General features: G+C 35.0%; 1 non-coding gene across 1 annotated transcript; it reads left to right on the top strand.

The window, feature by feature from the left end:
* The first annotated feature begins 4,823 nt into the window (after nt 1–4,823).
* On the top strand, nt 4,824–4,893 carry TRNAV-CAC (transfer RNA valine (anticodon CAC)). The gene has a single exon. It is a non-coding gene; the product is annotated as a tRNA-Val (tRNA).
* The last annotated feature ends 2,834 nt before the right edge of the window (nt 4,894–7,727 follow it).

Here is a 7,727-nt window from a genome sequence, read left to right as displayed (position 1 = left end):
TTGTTTTGATCATTTTTATCTACCAAATTCATTGACAAGGAAAAAAGTGACTTCTAATATATATGAGTAGCTACAGGCATTATTCTAAACATGTCCCCCAGAAAGAGGTGCCTCAGAATGCCTTTTAAAGTAGCAGTTTTAAGACTCTTCACTCAGTTCTTTTTATAAATGATATAAGAAAATAAGGCAATAAACTTATTTATTTTTTAGTAAATAATATTCTGAAGAGATAGGTTAAACATAATGAGCTTCTTATGAATTTCTAATTTTTAATCTCATAGTTGAGCTGAAACGTAGTTGTTTAACTTTTAATTTCTTGTGAACAGTAGCAAAGAAAATGAAAGACAAAAAAGTCCGTGAGCAACAAAATGAGCAAAGTTTGGCTTGTGTATCATGGTTGATTTACTCACCTCCCCCACCTCTCTAGAACCACTCCCCTTATAGTATTCCAATCTTTAGCCACTTCACATATCTCACTTTCCCATCCCTAAACTCATATCCCCATTCATGTATTCTAATAGATTTCTTTTTAGCTTGGGGAGTGGCACATTCTGTATTTGCAGCTTAATATGCTGAATGCTTAGCTGACTCCTGCTTCTTGATTCTAGGACAAGCATTAGCTCTGAGTCACTAGCATGCCAAACAAATGGCTTTGGAGTCTGCATATGACAGAACCAATGTTAAGGAAAACCTTCTTAGGACTCCAGTGCCTCTGAGACCTATCCCATCTTGTCAAATGGGGCTGAAATTGGCCAACATATACGGAAGTTATTGATGAGTGCAAGACAAAAAGGGATGAGGAACAAAGACAGTTACTGGGAAATTGTGAAAAAGATGGCACAAGTACAGAAAATGAGGCTAGAATTAATGACAGCTACATCAAAGAATAATAATTCTATCCAAGAAATAATAATATTATTTATTTTTTTCAGCTAAAAATACAATCAAATCCAACAGGTTAGCTTATGAAAGGCATTTGTTTTACATATTTTCAAAATAATGAATTCTGACTAAGTACCAGGTGCTAAATTGAACAATATATCTGTTCAAAGTAGTTTGAATCTCTCATCTGCAAACTGCGCATTCCATCTGATACTATAACTGTACTATTAACATTTAGAGCAGCTTTCTATTTACTGAAATACCAGAAGCACTAAACTGCTAGCTTCTGAACTCTTTCTGAATTAACAACCACTTGTGCTATTGAACTTTGAGGACAGAAACATTATATCGCCTTAAGGTCATGGAAAATTAAATAATACATGAATAAATACTATGTCATTGGAATATTGAAATAACATTTTAATATTTTACTGCTGATGTGCAGAGCTAGAAGAGAAGAGCTAGGAATCTGCAGGAAATACTGAAGACGACAAGAACTAATTATACTGGTAGCGCTCTCACACCAGCCCAGTCTGACAGTACAAACTGTTCCATTCTACGCAAGGTTGATGGGTAGCCCAACAATCAGACGCAGGACAGTCTTACCAGGTTTGTGAGGTAAATCCATTATTCTGTCTTACCACTAGATTCACAGCCCATGCCCATGAGTGCCAAACCTTTACCAAGAGGACAGCAACAGGCACAAAATCTCACTGGGAACTAGTATCAGAAGATGTCTCCCTCTTCATTTTTTTCTTTCTCATGCCTACCCCCTTTGCTCAGACAGAGAGATTATAGCAGAAATAATTGTATATGAGTGCTTCAAAAATAAGTTTTGAAAGAGGTTTACAGCAGATAAACAAAAAAGTAAAGGTCTCCTGTCCTTTTCATCTGTTATCTGTATTTGTAAGAATGACTCATCTGAGGATCAATAAACATTTGAGAAACAATAAAGTTCTGTAATAACTGTATGAAGATAGTTTTATCCCAGAAATTTTATAAATGGGAAAACTGTAGCACCATTTCTAAGACCAGACTGCTTAAAATACATGTGATCACTGTTGAACATTTACCATGAAGTGACTTTTCTGAAGCCAGGCGTTAAATGAGACCTTAAGAACAAAAGGAAGCAAGAAATTCTTCAGCCCAAAGTAACCACAAAGAAAAATACTGACATAAAAAAAAATAAGTACATTGGGACAAAACATTTGGGGAAGCATCAAACCAAAATAAGTAATTTTTGGTTAAAAAAAATCACTGGAAGGAATAGAGGAAAAAAGGAGTAAAAAAGACTGTTTTAGAAATGCTGAAATATCCAGCTTCCCTTATTTTGCTTTGTATTAGAAAATAAGTAACAAATATAGCTCTTTCTAATGAGCACTATTCATTCCTATAATTGATACTGCCCACCAAAATAGCTACACAGAAGTAAAGGGACATCTACATTACAGCATCATCAATGCACATTCTAAAATTTTATAAACTATGATGATATGAGAACTAAATCTCAAAACTTGTAGTGGAAAGGCACACGCAGCATATTGGAGTTTAACCAGGAATCTATGTTCTATGAACAAGTCATCAGCGAGTGAATTTTTTCCATCCATATTGAAGGACGGTCTCATATGCTATCAGTACCCACAATACTATACTTTGTTACAGTTACTGATAATGCTACAAATCTCCATGTTTACAACCAAGTCTGAAATGACTCACTTTGAAGTGAAGAAAGAGTCTTCCCTTTTTGCAATGTTTTCTTTATTCTAATTGGCCAGAAGTAGAGAGGGTAGCAGGCTTCATCCCCAAGAAGGGTAAGTACAGCTTTTGTACTTACTGCTCACACAAAGTACTATATTCTATGCAATAACCAAGTGAAATTTTTTGTCAGCATATTATAAAATAATATATTTATATCAACAACTCAACAGTAGCAATGGAAACATTTGCTTAAACGTACCTTGAAAACAGTTCAGTTCCACAAAGATAGTAAAGAGAAAATAAGAAGAAATATCCACTTTTGGAGCCTATATAACTTGCAGAAGTCTTTATACTCAGCCTTCTAAGTAGAATTACAAAAATAGAGACATAGTAAAGAAAAGGGAAAGAGAAGGAAAATATCTTTCAGTATTTTGGTAATTGGCCTGTAATGAATTGACTGAATTTGTTCTAAGCATTTAGCAACTTCTAATTCAATGTATTTCATTTTTCTCTGTTCTCTAAATGCAGGTGTAAAAGAGAGTTAATTAGCTATAAATACCAAACAGCACCCAAATAACAAGAATCATTATGAACATACAATGAACAGCTGTGTCATTTGATAAATGGGTTTTGTTTCTAACAGTGCTTAAATCCAAACATATTCTAGATTGAAGAAGGCTTTTCTCCTTTCATGGCTATCTGAAAAAGAAAAGATTTGTTCTGCAGGTGAAGGGCATGAAAGGCTAAAGTGGAAATTAGCAATATTTTTAAAAGGCAAGAATAAAGTTTTTATTAGATTGCATTAAGAAATGATTTATTCAGTAAAAACAGTAAAATTTAATTGAATGAATTAGTGTAGGAAGTGATCACTAGATTGTGATAGGGACTGGAAAGGCTGCTGGATGCCTTTTTATTATTATTATTATTATTATTGCGCTTAAAAAAATAGATCATTGTTTACCTCACTTAATGAATTTAGAGCTATTGAAAAATATTAGCTCAATGACTGTAGATTGTAAACTGACATACTTCCTTTCCTGAAAAAATTGTAATCTTGAAGAGACCTTATGCAAAAGCAATTCATGAGGGTTAACTTTTTCAGGAGTATCACCTACCTATCTATCCCTTGTTTTCAGAACTGATTGATCATGAAGAACCCTGAAGCTAACCTGAAATCAGTAAAATACAAACTGTTCTACCATAAAATCTGGAAACTTAAATCAACATAATTCTTTAAAAATCTATCCTAGTTTTAATTTCATATGATCACTGATATCATTGGCTCCTAAAACTTTCATCATGGCTATCTTACGAATGAGACCTAGCGTACACCACTGAAATTGCACCCCAAATCTGGCTTTTATGCAAAAAATCACCTAAGCTGATCCCAAAATACATTGGAGTTATAGGTCAAATTAACATCCAGATATTCTGGATCATAATCCCTCTCCCCACTTTTAACTGATCAATAATATCAAAACTTACTAAAGATTGGTTTCTATCCAATTTAATAAAGCAATTACTTGAAGACTGGTCTTACAATTAACATTCCAACAAATTTTACTGTGGTCCTTTGCAGTGTAGGCATAAAACTACATGGAATTGAATGGAATATTGCAGATCGTCTCACCAATTAGTGATCATATTTTCAAGTCTTTCAATTACAACTGCTAGCCTCAACCACAAAGCTGAGAGATTTCTCTGTTTTGTACAATCAGATTTCTCTGACATCAAGTTCAATCTTTTTTTGTCTTCAGTGCCAAATTGACTTGGTGAATCAATAGTGTGAATTCTGAATAAAGGGTTGTTAATTTAAAGCTGTAATTTCAGCTCAAAGCATTTACAGATATACCTGTACTATTTTTTTTAATATGAGCAATTAGTCCATGCTAACTTGCAATGCAGTAGACATATACCTATGATTATTAATATGCTAACCAAATGCTTCTCTAATTTACAGAAAAAGAGATCCAGTAAGAATACAAGAGACAATTAAAACAAAATAAAAAGTCATCAAATTCACTTGGACTTTGGCTGTCATAACAGATCCTTTATTCATATGGAAGTTTACTACTTGTTATATACCAGATTAGGCCTTTTCAAGTTATGGGAATTAATTTCAGACAAGGAAAGCCCTTGTTACTGATTTTTCTTAGCAAAAATTTTTATTGGACATTTTAATAATATTCTTAAGTTATATAATTACAACTGGACAAAATATAACCTATTATAGTTGGGGTAGAGGGATAGTGTAGTGGTTATCACATCTGCTTCACATGCTGAAGATTCTGGGTTCAAACCCCAGTAGAACCAGCAACAGGAAATCTTTGGGAGGTTGGACTAGATGGTCTCTAGAGGTCCCTTCCAACCTTACTGATTCTGTGATACTTCTGTGATAAACATTCTTAACTGCCTCTAGTATTTGCAGTAGGCATATATGCAAATACAAGGGCAGAATTTCAACATAACAGAGATCTCATATCTTGATTAGCAAAATATTTAAATATAAAGTAATTCTGTCATGTATATGTTTTAATCACATAGCTACTAAACATTTTGGACATTCTTTTCATTGACACAGTGTAGATTTCATCACTCCATTTGCATTTATTGGATTTAGTCACACAGCACTTCCATGTGAGAATGAAGGAATTTAACCTTGAGAAAAGATATTTAAAAAGTTAATACCATCCGTACATGTGATCTTACTGTAATGCCCTTACAAAAACAAACTGTGGAGGTCAGACCAATCAATTAAGATTGCAAAAACAATACCTTATTTTTTTCCTTCAAGCTATTTTCTTTCCTGCAATAAATTGACATTCAGGTATTTTGCAAAATAATAGTTTTAAGGAAGCATTTGAACTTCAAAACTCCCAAACTGTAGTGCTCTAAAGGAAGAAATGCAGTGCAGCAGTCCTGAGGATATAATATTTTTAGGGATGCTTTTTCATCAGTGCTACAAAACTTTTAACCTCAATATTCTCAAAATGAAGATACCATTTTTTTCATTTTCTTGTGCAATATTTATTTACACAGTTATTATATTACATCTGTAGGAAACATTACAATTTGAAGACTGGTTCTCAGCATTCATTTCCTTTCATCTGCCACTAATATTTTCCCAGAGGTCCCCACAAATACAAAAAGCCTATGGAATTGAATGAACCATGATTATGCTTATTACTGAAATAATTTCAGATATAATTGAATGTGTTAGTCATGGTTTTAGAATTGTGCTATGCAATGACTTTTGAGGGCTTTCTTAGACTGGAATTCAAATTTTGAAGCCTAGCAGGAAAAAAAAAAATTAGATCTGATATAAATGACCTTTCTCTTCCACATGACCTGCAAGCCCTAGACCCGAAAATATTTAGGACACTCTATGAAGTTCACCTTTTAATTAAATGATGATTAATTACTCATTGTGAGATTAATAGTTTGCATTTTATTGACATTTTATTCTTATTTTATTTATTTATTAACAGTGTAGATTCTATTGAATCACATCTTATATTATTCAGGGAATTGATAATTTTATGAAATTAATAGAATAATGCCCCAACAATAAATGAACTATGAACGTCCAACTACACTGTATTACATTCACAACATCAAGAGGCTTATCTGTTGGAACATGGAAACAGTAACACAAGCAGGAAAAAAAAAGTTTTAATATAAGAGTTCAAAACTTATGTACTGATTTGTGAGTTAATTGTGAATTAATATGTAATGTGTACATTCCTGTGAATTTTGACTGAGAATAGACTTGGTGTAAATACAGGTTTCAAGGTTTTCCTTTGTGGGAAAGCATTCTTATTGTAAGAATAAATAATTATAAAAGATACACCAATACACATTGTAGAAAGGAGAAGTTAGACAGAGAGATAGGGAAAACACTCTTTTCTTTCAGCTAGTGATATCAACAGATCTGATTCTGAGATTCTACAGAACCAAACTGCACTGATGTCAGCGGAAGATACAGTTCTGGGATAACCTATGAGAAGAAGTTATGCATGGTTTAAAATTTGTAAGAAAGGTTTCCAGTAGCTCTGAAAGTAAGGTCTGCTTTGTGCTTTCAATTCATGCACTAAATGAGGCAGGAGACTTGTCAAAAAAATAGTATGAGACTATATAATTAGAGACAATAATGCATACATGCAAATGATCAAATTAAGGTTGTGCAGACAACCATTCATTTAGCATTTACTAACTTGTGAGTGCTTAACTTTGCAATGTAAGTTAAGTAAGTTCTTGTAATACAGTTTCCTTTTTGTATAAATATAACCCTCTATGATAACGGATGGCAACCAGATTCATGGATGAGTGGAGGGCAGTAGATATAATCTACCTTCACTTTAGCACAGCTTTTAACACTGCCTCCCACAATATTCTTGTACTCAAGTTAGGATGTTACATTCTGAATAGGTGGACACATACATGGATCAAAAACTGTTTGGATGATCAGGCTTACAGTGTAGTGGTTAGTATGAGTTGTACTCTCCTTGGATGCCTGCAACAAGCGGAGTACCACACAGTTCTATAATGGGACCTGTCCTTTTAAACATATTTATCAATGACATGGAGGAGATGACCTCTCATCAAGTTCACAGATGACACCAGATTGGGGGGACCATCTGATATGCTTGTGGGCTGCCTTTCAGAAGGCAGGCTGGAGGAATGGCCCATCAGGAACCTTAAGAAATTCAGTAAAGACCAATGCACAGCCCTGCAGCAATATAAGCTGGTGACTGACCGGCTGGGGAGCAGCTCTCTTGAGAAGGATCTGGGGTCATAGCTGGCAACAAGCTGCGCATGAGCCAGCAGCAGCCCTGGCAGCAGTGAAGGCCAAGAGCAAGTGGGGCTGTAGGAACAAGAGCACAGCCAGTACATGGAGGGAAGTGATTATCTGCCTCTTACTCAGCACTTGTGAGACCATATCTAGAGCACTGCAACCAGCTGTGCACCCCCACCCTTAGTACAGATGTTGATAAAGCGGAGTCAGGTCAGCAGAGGGCTACCAAGATGGTCAGGGTCTGGAACCGTTTGCAGAGAGGCTGAAGGACCTGGGCTTGTTCAGCCTGGAGAAGGGAAGGCCGGGGGGGGGGGGGGGGGGGGGGAGAGAGGCCTAATATCAGCCATCCAAT

Source organism: Rhea americana, unplaced genomic scaffold (genome assembly GCF_003343005.1).
Source record: "Rhea americana isolate MKP2758 unplaced genomic scaffold, rheAme1 scaffold_6, whole genome shotgun sequence".
Lineage (NCBI taxonomy): Eukaryota > Metazoa > Chordata > Aves > Rheiformes > Rheidae > Rhea > Rhea americana.
Note: the sequence above shows the minus strand (reverse complement) of the source record. Positions and strands in the feature narration are given on the sequence as shown.